Below are 13,087 nucleotides of genomic sequence, written 5' to 3' on the forward strand. Positions count from 1 at the left end.
CTAATACTCCTTTCCAGGCTTCAAAATTCTTACCTACTCTGGCATTGAAATCCCCAAGGATAATGATCTTATCATCTGTGGGCACCTTTTGGGTAAGGCAGCGCAGGTCAGTGTAAAATTTATCTTTTTCAGCAGGGTCAGCTTGGAGAGTTGGGGCATATATACTGAAGATGACAACGTGTTGGTTGTTGTTTAGTGGAAGGCGTAGGGAGATAATGCGGTCAGAATGGCCTGTCAGCAGATTTTTGAGTTTAGGGACAATAGAGTTTTTGATCATGAAACCGACACCTGAGAGATGTTTTTCGGCTCTGGACTTACCTGACCAAAAGAGTGTGTAACCGGCACCATGTTCTCTGAGGCTGCCTTCCTCGTGAAGGCGAACTTCACTGAGAGCAGCAATGTCGATGTTGAGACGAGCCAGTTCGTGGGCAATTAGGGCAGAACGTCGCTCAGGACGTCCGCTGTCCGCAGAATCAAGCATGGTTCTGATGTTCCAACATGCTAGAGTTAATTTAGGTACACCTTTGGAGGCAGGTGCATGCCTTTGTCTTTTACTCTTTGTGCGACCGCATTGGAAGAAGATGCCCGTTGGTCTGCAGTTAACCAACTGGGTGAAGGTGGAGATGAGCTTTGTTTAGGCCACCTTTTCTAGGCCCCTCTCCGAGTGGAGCAAGCAGTGCTGTCCTTGAAAAGGCTGCTTGGTCGTTCAGGGTGCTGCCCCAAGAGACTCTCATCTCCGTCAGTCTCAAATGACCAATATCCTGAACCGCCTGCATGCAGGGTTGAGTCTGCGGCTCCCAGTGCACCTTTCACCTACCGTTTCGACCCTCGCCCATCGCTGCAGGACTTTTTGCATGTGGGTAAAGCCTTCAAGCCTGCGCAGTAGATTTTTTAGGTGAGATGCAGTATGCGCGGAACTGAACCCACCCTTTAATCCTGAGGTTCATCTGCCAGGGCCGAGCAAGCTTGGACGGTGGCAGCGAGGTCCTCAGGATGTAGGTTTGATTAGAGTGACCTTCTCTTAGATGGATGGCCTTACAGGGCTAAGCGAGCTCCATCTGCCCGGGTTTGGAATTAGAGTTGTCCTTCTCCTAGGATGACTGCCAGAAGGCTAATGAGCTCATCCTGCCCAAGAATGTAGTGTAATTGGTCCTATGGTTTGACCTGTCTGGCGTGGGCAACCCTACCGAAGGCATGTACCATCGCCAGCATAACATGCAACCACATAGGGGCATACAGGCTATGTACCTGTTAGAGCGATTTGGGCAAGTCTTTCCTTTCCTACTTTACTACCACCTATTTTGTAAATAATCATAAGGAGATACATCCCTTTGTCCTACCCATCCTTACAAGACAGAGCAAAGCAAGTCTATCCAGAACATAGGGAACCTGGGCAGTAGCCGCAGGTGAACCACAAACAAAAGGACAAACAAACAAGCAAACCAACTGACCAACCGTAGTGTCCCCTGTACCCATCCAGCCTGGCTGGGAACCCCATCACTGTAAAGGGCCCCCACTATCCACCCTAGCTATATGCTACCCCCACTGTGTTACCACGTATCTCAGGTACACTGCTTACCTGTGACAATACATACGGGATTGTCCCGCACTCCCTTCTGTCAGTCCGAGGACCCCCATGGTCTGCTTGATGTCCCTCCCCTCTATTCCTCCCCTGCCTTCCCCTGAATCCCCCCTCCCCCTTCCCCCCTCAAACCTGGAACGCCAAACCTCTGTGTGCACTGAAGTAGCCCCCTCCACCTCCACGGGCGTGTAGCAACTGCCGGCAAGGCTGCCCATCTCTCTCCCCTCTCGTGCTGCGGTTGTGTGTGGGGAGAAAACCGCGCGCGCCAAGCGCGCGCGGCGCCGGAAAGACCCGGGATGGAGCCCGGTCCCACCCCATGTGGCCGGGGGGGGAGGGAGGGGGAGGCGTCCCGCCACCTACCTTGGTCCCTCTGCCAGCCCTGGGTCCCACTGCCCACCCCGGGGGCAGCGGAAAGACCCGGGACGGAGCCCGGTCCCCCTAGCAGTAATACCACAGAAGGAAATCGATCTGACAGGGTTCACCCCAAAATATGATGAGAAAGACCACCAGTTAATGAAGTCCCTTAATGCTGAAATCAAAGAAAGAGGATGGGCTACACCTACAGGACAGGTTGTGGTCACACCCCAACTCCTCAGGGAGATAGCTCTGTGGGAACATAAGGCTACCCACTGGGGAACAGAAAACCTTCTAAAACATTTGAAGAAGGTAGTAATAGGGACAAGTATGACCAGAGTCGTGCAATCCATTGTAAGTAAATGTGAAATCTGCAGGCAAAACAATCCTGATACAAGCAAGAGAGTGGTGCTAGGGGTAACAAAGGCCAGGGACCTTCCCAGAGATTATTGGCAAATAGATTTTGCTGAGTTACCACCCAGGGAGGGATACAAGTTCATACTGGTACTGGTTGACACCTTCAGTGGATGACCTGAACCTTACCCCTATAGCACTAACACAGCAAGAGAAGTGGTAAAAGCTTTGCTCAACCATATAATTCCAAGGTTTGGGGTTCCTCTAGGAATGTCATCAGATAGAGGAACACATTTTATTGCAACAATAGTGAAGGAGGTTTGTCGCATCCTGGGAATTGTCTGGGACCTGCATACTCCCTACAGACCTCAGGCAACCGGCAAAGTAGAACATATGAATGGTACTCTTAAAATGCAAATTGGTAAAATTTGTCAGGAAACATCCATATCATGGGTTCAGGCTTTGCCTCTAGCTATGTTGAGAATTCGCATACAACCAAGGCAAATATATGGGAGACCATACCAAGCTCCGCATATTCCAGGGGACATTCACATGAGGGGGAAAGTTGATCTACAAAAGTATTTGATGGCTCTAGGCTCTACTTTACAGAAACTCCAGAGATTCATTGAGTTATCCAGACCTACAGGATTGGACACCTGTATCAAGGTGAATTTATGCTGATACTTTTGGTCTGTGTTTGGCCCAGACAACTGTAAAAGTTTTGTTCTTTCCCTGCCAAGTTCACTGATAAAACGGTAGCTTCATCCTCGGAGAGAGAGCTTCTTGTATAAACTATATTAATTGGTGTCCTGTGATTGGTTCATCGTCTGCCAAGGACATTTGAAGGAGAAACTGAAGAAGAGGGGAGGAAGTCACGACCCCCGAAGCATACTGCGCATGTGTACGTGGAATTGCAAAATCTCACGCATGCGCTGAAGGGATGCACTTGCATAATAGGGGGTGGGACTGAGGGCCTCTGGCTGGGCAGTGATGGCCACACCTGTGGAGGTCACTCAATTAATTGTATAAAAGCAGATAGTGCTTTCTTGGAGGGGAGCTAACTTCACACCAAGGACAACGTTGCCTTTCAGTGGGGATGCCTGCCAGTTTTGTGAACTTACTGACTCTCCAAGGATGCAGCTTCTGCTATGGGTAATTATAGGCATGCTAGGTCAGTAAGATAACTTTATGGGCAACAGCTGGGTAACTGGGAAGGTCGTGCTGGGGGCTTATTTCTCTCCTCCTTCCTCCCTTTTGGGTTTGTTCGTTTTGTTGGCCACCTCTTGGTAATAAGTATTGGTTTTTGTTGAGCTTTCACCGGTGTTGTGGTTTCAAGATTCACTATGGTTCAAACCCCTCCCTAATACAACACCCCTGCGCATCAATTCCAGCCTGGAGACTGGGTCTACATTAAATGGTGGGACAGTGATAAAACCAGAAATTGTAATAAGGATGGCACTGACACCCTGGAGATTGATTCCTCTGCAGGGTTCAGGGTGGTATTGGATCTGTGAAAACGAAGCCTGGAAAATTTTTCCCCTTGGTAAAGATCAGACCTTTTTCCTTGGGGCTGTAATCCCAAACAAAACGGTACTCAACCAAATTGATGAACAAAGAGAATGGGTAAGAACTTATCCAAAAAGGGTAAAAAGAACCAACAATCCTCTTGTTGAACATCCCATGTTTTTTCACAGTATAGTTAGGGCCCTGATCCCGTCTCTAGGAGTAAGTGAATTAGAAAAGGTAATTGTTAACATCTCAGCTGTTATTGAACACATTCAAAATCAGGTTTCAGATGCAATCGTGGCCTTACAAGAGGAAGTACATAGTTTGTCTCATGCAGTACTACAAAACCAAATGGCCCTCAACTTTTTACTAGCCTCACAAGGAGGTGTGTGTACGGTCATCAACACCAGTTGCTGTTCTTATGTAGACCAAAGTGGAAGAATTAATAAAGATTTGGCTGCAATTCGGAAGCAAACCCAAGTTCTGCATCAGGTAACTCTTGATGATGTCTCACTGGGTTTTGGAGACATTCTCCACAAACTTACTTCATGGTTACCAAACTGGACCTGGATAAAACAACTGTTTATATTAGTGATGTACATAGTTAGTGTTTGTATAATAGCTCATTGCGTGACCCGATGCTGCAGATGTTGGTCATCTCTTTAGTATAATGCTAGGTATAAGTGGTAGAGATTGGACAAGATTGAGTTTTGTCCATCTCTAAAGGGGGGAGCCAGAGAAGGAATCTCCCCAGTTATTGAAGGTTGGTCTTAAAGACCCCCCTGGACAAGTATGCCACTGATGCCCATGGCAGAGAACACAGAATTAACACCAGATTGTTCCCTCTTTTTAAGACCGGTCCCAGCAGGATGGAGTTTTGTTTTCTCTCCTCTCATACAAGTGTCTGAAGAGAAGAGGAAGTGCCAACAGAACTGTTTCCGATTCCTGTGTTTACCTGCACTTGGTATATCTACAAGCCGAAAATCCTCGAATGATAAAGTCAACTCCAGAAACAGAAGATAGCTACAACAGAATTAGAGACTGTAAAATAAAAAGACTAAACGCATCACCTTTTTGGTGTTTACAGAAAGCAGTCTCTAACATACCACAATATGATTATTTTGTACCTTTAAGTTTTGTTTTGCTGTAATGTTTGTATTTATTTTCTGATAGCTACAGCAAGTGTAATAGCTCTGAATAACCAAGGTATTGTATACCCCTTCCTACCTCCTTAGAGTGGGTAGCCCCTGGAGGTAGGGAGAAAAGGGATAACAAAGACTGTTGGTAGAAGCAGAAAGGTTTTCTCCAGCTGCAAACAAGAAGATGATTTTGGATTTGGTAACCACTGAAGTGTTTTGGTAAGTTAGACTGAGTTGGTAGGAATGGTTTCCCTTGTGGCAACCAGATTATTGTGTATTACTGAATACCTCTTTCCCATGATACACCCTGACATTCCCCCTGAAACCTGCTTGGTGGGAGGGATGATGGTGATGGGGTAGTGGTCTGGGATATGAGTATTTGGTTTGGATTAATACTTAGTGTGTTGTTATTAAGTAAGCAAAGACTTTTTGAAGTGCTGCACCTCATCGAAGAAGGATGCTGTCCATGGATAAAAGTGAAGGAAGTGTTCTAGCCACTGCAATGGACAAACTGAGTTCCTGAACTCTTTCCCCGGATCCTGGTTTACTGCAGTTCAGGACCCACAGGGTGGGAGATGGTGATTTGCATGGAGCAGAGTTTTTATATTGATGGAACTCCTAGTTTATGGTTATTGATATAACAACTGCCCACTGTGTGTTTTCTTGTATACTTTCCTTTTTCTCCCTCTGTCCACTAGCTTGCACCATAGCTGCCACTACAAGAATAAGAGAGATGGTTAGACCTGGTCATAGCGGTTGTTCTGACCCAACGGGGTGGAAGGTTAGACACCAGATCAGTAATTGTTGGGTTGGAACCACCTTGTGGCAAGTGCGCGGGGGCGCGTGTGTGTGTAGGGGGAAGGGAGGGGTCGAACCTCACGGAGGTAGGGTGGCATTGTATCCCTCATGGCAGGCCCCTGGAGCCCACATGGGGAAGCCCCGGAGTGGCTGTCAGTCACTAACAGCCTGGGAAAACTATAACACACCACACCTCCTGGAGCCCCTAACCCAGCCTCAGATTGGCAGGGACAGTGAGAACACTGCCCCTCACCCTGGCCTGGAACCCCAGAGTGGCTGATGGGTCAGAGGCCCCACCTGGGGGGGGTGGTCAGAGGGACCAGAGCAGATAAAACCATAGGCATATGTTTGTCACATGTCGTGGCCCTGCCATCTGGACGTGTGAGAGCTGGTCTTCTAGGAGGTTCCAATGGTACCTATATGATCTGTCTCTCCCTCTTTCTCCTTCTCTCTTCTTGCTCCCTCTGCTTCTCTTTCTTGGATCCTTTCTTGATGCTCTTATGAGAAATAAATAATCTGGTTTTATTATAAGCAAAATGAATTTAGTGGAAAACAGAGGGTGGTGGAATTTTCTTTTCTTTCATTTATTTCCAAGGTTTTTTTAGGTGCCTCGTGGAGGCTGTAAGGTGAAAGGCCCCATCTGGGCCAGATGCCAGGGAAACATTGCAGTCGGGATAGGGAAAAATATAAAAATGGAAAAATATACCCTGGCCACATGGCTGACCTTTGTGTGCAGAGAGACCCCTCTGTACATGTACTGGAGGGTATGTCATCAATCAATCAGGAGGGAGGGTGACACCTGTCACCTGTTGAATATTTAACAGCTTATGTAACCAAGAGAGTACAAAAAGAGCGCGTTTTTCAAACGATGGTGTGCTTTTTCCAGGCCACGTGACTTGGGATTGCACCCAGTGCTGCAGTAAAGAATTTCTTGCTGCAATTTTCCTTGTCCTGCAGGTATTTTTTGCCGTTTCTTAAATTGAAAGCAAGGATTTTTCCGACAATTTTGGGGACTTTGTCCGGGATCCAACGCCTGGCGGCTCTGGGCTGGGGGGCCAACGTCCAGGAAGGCGCGTGCTCCACCCAACTTGACGGTCCGAGGACAGAGATCCCCCGGTTCAGGGCAGCTGCGGAGGAGGACCCAGGAAGACACGGCTGCAGAACAAGGAAAGCAGCAGAAGAGCCAGCCAGTATAGGAATTAAAAAGACAGCGGCAACATAGGAGCCATAGAAACCCGGTAAGGGGACCATTTTAATTCTAAGGGGGCGAATTGGGGTTCCGGGAGTGTGCGTGTGTGTGGGTGAGACGTGTCTAAAGGTGCGAAGCGAGTGAGGAGTCTTTTTAACCGCGTTTCCAAGTCCCTCGAGAGAGGGCTGGCCAGTGACGAGGCGAAGCGAGTGGTGAGACTCGAGAACGAAATACTCCCGTGGATAGACACGGGGGGGAATAAAAAATCCGAAGGGATTGATCTGGGGTAACTTACAATAAGAATTTGCCGGGTTCTCAGCGGGGACGGGGACGGGAGAGATAACGCGCCGCTTGTCTCGGCAAACGGTGGCACTGGGGGGTTCGGAGCGGAGCTCGTGAGCCGGCGGGGTCCCAGCGGGGACGGGGAGATAAGGCACCGCTTGCCTCGGCAAGCAGCGGTGCCAAGAGGTCGACTCGGGACGTGTGAGGCGAGAGATCACGGGCTCCCCAGAGGAGGCACAGTGTGCTGTGTGCCGGGAGCTGGGCGGCAGCGGCGCCAGGGTATGTCGCTCTAAGCTCGGAGGAGGGGCGTGACGGCAGGAAAAAGTCGCCGTTTTAAAACCTGTGGTCCCCGTGTGTCCCAGTGGAGAAACAGCGGCAGAGGAGGCTGCCGTGGTTGTTCTGAGTCCCTACATGTCTCGACGGGAACGGGTGGCGGCGGAAATAGTCATCGTTTTAAGATTTGTGGCCCCGCGTGTCCCAGTGGGGGAGTGGCAGTAGGAGCAATCGCCGCTTTTGTTCGAAGCGTTCCCTGCGCGTCCTGGCGGCGGGTTTAGCGGCAGGAGAGGTTGCCGCTTTTGTTCCAAGCGTGCTTTGACGGTCCCGGGCGGGAGCGGGGCGGTGGCAGCGGTGCCGGGGAGAAGGCGGTACGCCCTGAGGTTGCGGAGCGGCCGCGCCAGGGCGGCAGTGGTGTCGGGGACAGAGCGGCGCGTTCCGGCCAGGAGGGGCTGCAGCGCCCCCGTGCTGCTTAGCGGAGGTATAGCGGCGCGTCCCGGAAGGGCGGGATAGCGCGCTCCGGTAAGGAGGGGCTGCAGCGCCCCCGTGCGGCTTGGCGGAGGTGTAGCAGCGTGTCCCGAGGGACAGGACAGAGCAGCACATTCCGGAAAAAGCGGCGGTTTGAGCCTTTCCCCCGAGCGGAGCGGGGCGAGACAACGGAGCCGGCAAAAGCGGCGGTCTGAGCCTCTTCCCCGAGAGGAGCAGGGCGGGGGTTCCCGCAGCTAACAGAACATGGGCTGGGGCGGTGCCACAGTTCCTAGGGCGAGGGTTCCCGCAGCATAACAAGATAGGGGCTGGGGCGGTGCCACAGCTCCTAGGACGGGGGTTCCCGTGATTCAAATTTGAGATTTTTGGTTTCGACAAGTGTGTATAAAGGGGGATATTCAAGACATTACAATGGGGGGTGTGGGAAGTAAGACAACTATAGAAAAGAAAGGAAAGAAAAAGTCAGAAAAAATACCTAGTATTCCCTGAGACTCCCCCTAGGTAAAATGTTAGATACGTGGGACGAAGCAAGATGGACTCGGAGGAAAAATAAGGCAACCATGATACAATTTTGCATATATGAATGGACAAAGGAACGAATAAGATCAGACTATGTTTTTTGGCCCCAATTTGGCTCTTTTAACAGTTGGATTTGTCAAGCTCTCAACAACTATGTTAATGGAAAAAAAACATTTAACTAAGAGGAGAGTGCCTATGCGGCATGTTGGGTAAAACCCATGAAACTATTTCCAGTCTCTATAACGGATAAAGCCAATAACCGCGAGAAAAAGAAAAAGAGTCCAAACTGGGACCCAATTGAGAATTGTTTAGACAATCCCCCTCCTTATAACCCTGATGGAAATCAAATTAATGGAGCACGAAGCCCAGCCAGGACTCCTCCCCCTCCTAGTCCCCCTCCTAGCCCCCCTCGAACACGACAAAGAAAAAGAAGAGAACTAGAGTCAGAAACACCAGAAAAACTCTATCCCCTCAGAGAAGCTCCCATGCATGGGGCACAAGGGGGGGTGGGATATGTAAACGCCCCATTAACCAGCACGGAGGTAAGAGAGTTCCGAAAGGAAATGAAAAAGTTACTGGAAGACCCGCTGGGTTTAGCTGAACAATTTGACCAATTCCTAGGCCCAAATATATATATATGGGATGAAATGCAATCTATAATTGGAAGTTTATTCACTATAGAAGAGAGGGAAATGATTCGAACTGCAGGGATCCGAATATGGAACAGAGAACATCCTCTAGGGGTAAACGGTCAAAACGGAGAATAAAAAATGCCTGTGGCTTGCCCCAACTGGGATCAGAATACAGACGAAGGAAGGCAAAATATGACCGATTATCGTGGTTATATCATTAGAGGAATTAAAGAAGCAGTCCCTCGGGGACAAAACACAGCCAAAGCTTTTGATGAAAAGCAAAATAAAGATGAATCACCATCAGAATGGTTAGAAAGACTAAAAAGAAATATACAACAATATTCGGGAATACAACCAGACAGTCAAACGGGACAAGAATTATTAAAAGTTCGTTTTGTAACACATTCTTGGCCAGATATTAGAAAGAAATTACAAAAGATAGAGGATTGGAATGAGAAAGGGTTGAACGAATTGTCGGAAGAAGCTCAAAAAGTGTATGTCCGGAGGGATGAGGAAAGACAGAGAAATAAGATCGAAATAATGGTGGCTATGGTTAAAGAGATGAATAAACAAACACCAGAACAAAAAGAAGGGGAAGTACCCCAAAAAGAATATAGAAATGGACCTAGAGATCATAGGAGACAAAGAACTCAATATCCCAAGAAACCCACTAAGCAATCAGGGAGAAAAGAAACAGGAACAGCCCCCTCGAATACACAGAGTAAAAAGCAAATTTGTTGTTATTACTGTGGGGAAGAAGGCCATGTCAAAAAAGAATGCATTAAAAGACTGAAAGACATCCAAGTCTTCCAATTACAGGAAGACTCAGAATAGGAAAGTCAGGGGTTCTTTCTCCTGGGGTCAGAAGAAAGAAAAGAACCCTTGATAAATCTAAAGCTAGCACCCCAGGAGAAAGATACTATCTTTTTGGTGGACTCAGGAGCTCAAAGAACCTGCATAGTCCAACCCCCTCCAGGAATAAAAATCTCTAACGCCACAGTTACAGTGATGGGGGCAAAAGGAGAAAAATTCGAAGTACCTGTAGCCCCAGTAGTATCCATAAAAGGAAACGGGAGAATAATTGAAGCAGATCTATTAATTACATCACAGGCTGGGGTGAATCTGCTAGGCAGAGATCTGATGGGCATTCTGGGGGTGGGAATAGTACCCCAAGGGGAGGAGGTGCAAGTTAAGCTTTTTGTCTTAAGTGAAGACCTGGGCATAAATCCTCAAGTATGGGCTGAAGATGGGAACAGGGGGAGGCTGGAAATAGAACCCTTCAAAGTAGAATTGTATACAAATACACCCATTCACATTCGACAATACCCCATTCCCCTAGAAGGAAAAAAGGGTCTTTTACCAATAATAGAAAAATTAATTTGGGACAGTCTATTAGAACCCTGTATGTCACCATACAATACCCCCATCTTACCGGTAAAGAAAACTGATGGGACCTATCGATTAGTCCAAGATCTGCGGGAAATCAACAAAATAGTCCGAGTACGTCATCCAGTTGTTCCAAACCCCTATACCATAATGAGCAGAATATCCCCTGAGTGTGAATGGTTTTCAGTAGTTGACTTAAAAGATGCATTTTGGACTTGTCCACTAGATGAAAATTCTCGAGATATCTTTGCCTTTGAGTGGGAAAACCCAGAAACAGGAAGGAAACAACAACTAAGATGGACAGTCCTCCCACAGGGATTTTCAGAAGCACCCAACTTATTTGGACAAGCCCTAGAAGCTGTAACGAACAGGTTTGATGCAAAAGAAGGAATTATCATCATACAATATATAGATTATTTATTAGTAGCTGGGAAGACACAAGTAGAAGTAGAAAAGGAAACAGTGAGGCTGTTAAACTGTTTGGGGGAACAAGGATTAAGAGTATCAAAAAATAAACTTCAGTTTGTGAAAAAAGAAGTACTTGAGACATATAAAGAATGGAGGACGTAAACTAAGTCCAGAAAGAATAAAAGGAATCTTAGACCTCCCTCTCCCAAAAACAAAGAAAGAAATAAGGCAGTTTTTAGGGTTGGTGGGATTTTGCAGACTGTGGATTTTGGATTATAGCAATAAAACAAAGTTCCTGTATGAAAAGTTAACAAATAACACAGCTCCTGAAAAAGTCTACCGAGCAAAGTACTCCCCAGAAGAAGTAGAGAAATTTAGTTAATTGAAAGAAGTTCTGACCTAAGCCCCAGACCTAAAGAAACCCTTTGATCTTTATGTGAATGCTTCAGAAGGAACTGCAAAGGGGGTGGTCACCCAAGATTGGGGGGGAGCCAGGAGGCCGGTGGGTTTCCTGTCAAAAATGTTAGACCCAGTAATCAGGGGATGGCCAGCCTGCATACAGGCGGTGGCTGCTACAACCATACTTGTGGAAGAAGCAAGAAAGTTGACATTTGGAGGAAAAATTAAGGTTCACACTCCACATGCAGTAAGAGCAATGTTGAGCCAGAAATCTGGAAGGTGGATGACAGATTCTCAAATCCTAAAATATGAAACCATATTAATGGAAAAAGATGATTTAAGTCTGACGACCAATTCATGTGTAGATCCATCTCAGTTTTTGTATGGACAGGGAGATACCGAACATGATAAAACTGAACACAACTGCTTAGACATTATTGATTACCAAACAAAAATCAGAGAGGACTTAATGGATATCCCTATAGAGGGAGGAATACATTTGTTTACAGATGGGTAATCGAAAGTGGTAGAAGGAAAACGAAAAAGTGGTTATGCAGTAGTTGATGAAGATCTCACTGTGGTGGAGTCGGGGACTCTGCCAAAAGATTGGTCTGCTCAAGCATGTGAAGTGTATGCAGTGATTAGTGCATTGCATATAATCAGCGATGGTGTGGGAACCATATACACTGATTCCAGATATGCCTGTGGGGTTGCACATGTATTTGGGAAAATCTGGCATGAGAGGGGAATGGTAACCTCCCAAGGGAAAGGTTTAAGTCACCGTGAACTTCTTGAAACCTTGTTGGAGGAAATCCAAAGACCCCAAGAAATTGCCATTGTACATATGAAAGGGCACCAAAAGGGAAAAGATATGATCTCCTTTTATGACCAGGTGACCTGCCTAGTGGATGAGGGAAAGGCTATGAATGTTGTCTACCTGGACTTCAGCAAAGCCTTTGACAGCGTCTCCCACAGCATTCTCCTGGAGAAGCTGCCAACCCATGGCTTGGACAGGTGCACTCTTTGCTGAGTTAAGAACTAGTTGGATGGGCAGGCCCAGAGAGTGATGGTGAATGGTGCCGCATCTAGCTGGCAGCTGGTCACAAGTGGTTTTCCCCAGGGCTCAGTATTGGGGCCAGTTGGGTGGCAGTGTTGATCTGCAGGAGGGTAGGAAGACTCTGCAGAGGGATCTGGACAGGATGCATCAATGGGCTGAGACCAACAGGATGAGTTTCAACAAGTCCGGGTCTTATGCTTCAGTCACAACAACCCCATGCAGACCTACAGGCTTGAGGAAGAGTGACTGGAAAGCGGCCCAATGGAAAAGGACCTGGGGGTGCTGGTCAACAGCCAGCTAGCTGAATATGAGCCAGCAGTGTGCATAGATGGCCAAGAAGGCCAGTGGCATCCTGGCTTGTGTCAAGAATAGTGTTGTAGCACTGAGTTCACGGACCAACCAGATGCATGTGCAGCTGATAAATCAATTTATTCATGTGCTAACAAGCCCTTATATACCTCCCGTGACATCATGCGGTATTCCCCATACTCCTTAGCGAGTCCTTCCTGTGGGCATGCTCTGCAGAGTCCTCCGGAGGCGTGACACAAAGACTACATTTCCCATGCTTCCATGGGACATTTTCCTGCATAATGTTAACCCTTTCCCTACATAGTGTGGCCATCAGGACCTGGGAAGTGATTCTTCACCTGTACTTGGCACTGGTGAGGCCGCACCTAGAGTACTGCATCCAGTTCTGGGCCCCTCACTTCAAGAAAGACATCG

At 47.6% G+C, this 13,087-nt stretch overlaps 1 long non-coding RNA gene across 1 annotated transcript in view; it reads right to left on the minus strand.

Annotated features, from left to right (window-relative positions):
• Positions 1–541: 541 nt before the first annotated feature.
• LOC113961069 overlaps positions 542–13,087 on the minus strand; it is a 31,775-nt gene continuing 19,229 nt past the window's right edge. The window contains exon 3 of the long non-coding RNA XR_003532188.1: positions 542–554. This is a non-coding gene — a long non-coding RNA (uncharacterized LOC113961069). The remainder of the gene's footprint in view (positions 555–13,087) is intronic.

The sequence above is a fragment of the Neopelma chrysocephalum genome, unplaced genomic scaffold (genome assembly GCF_003984885.1).
Source record: "Neopelma chrysocephalum unplaced genomic scaffold, ASM398488v2 Primary Assembly neopelma1_97033, whole genome shotgun sequence".
NCBI classification, from domain to species: Eukaryota; Metazoa; Chordata; class Aves; order Passeriformes; family Pipridae; genus Neopelma; species Neopelma chrysocephalum.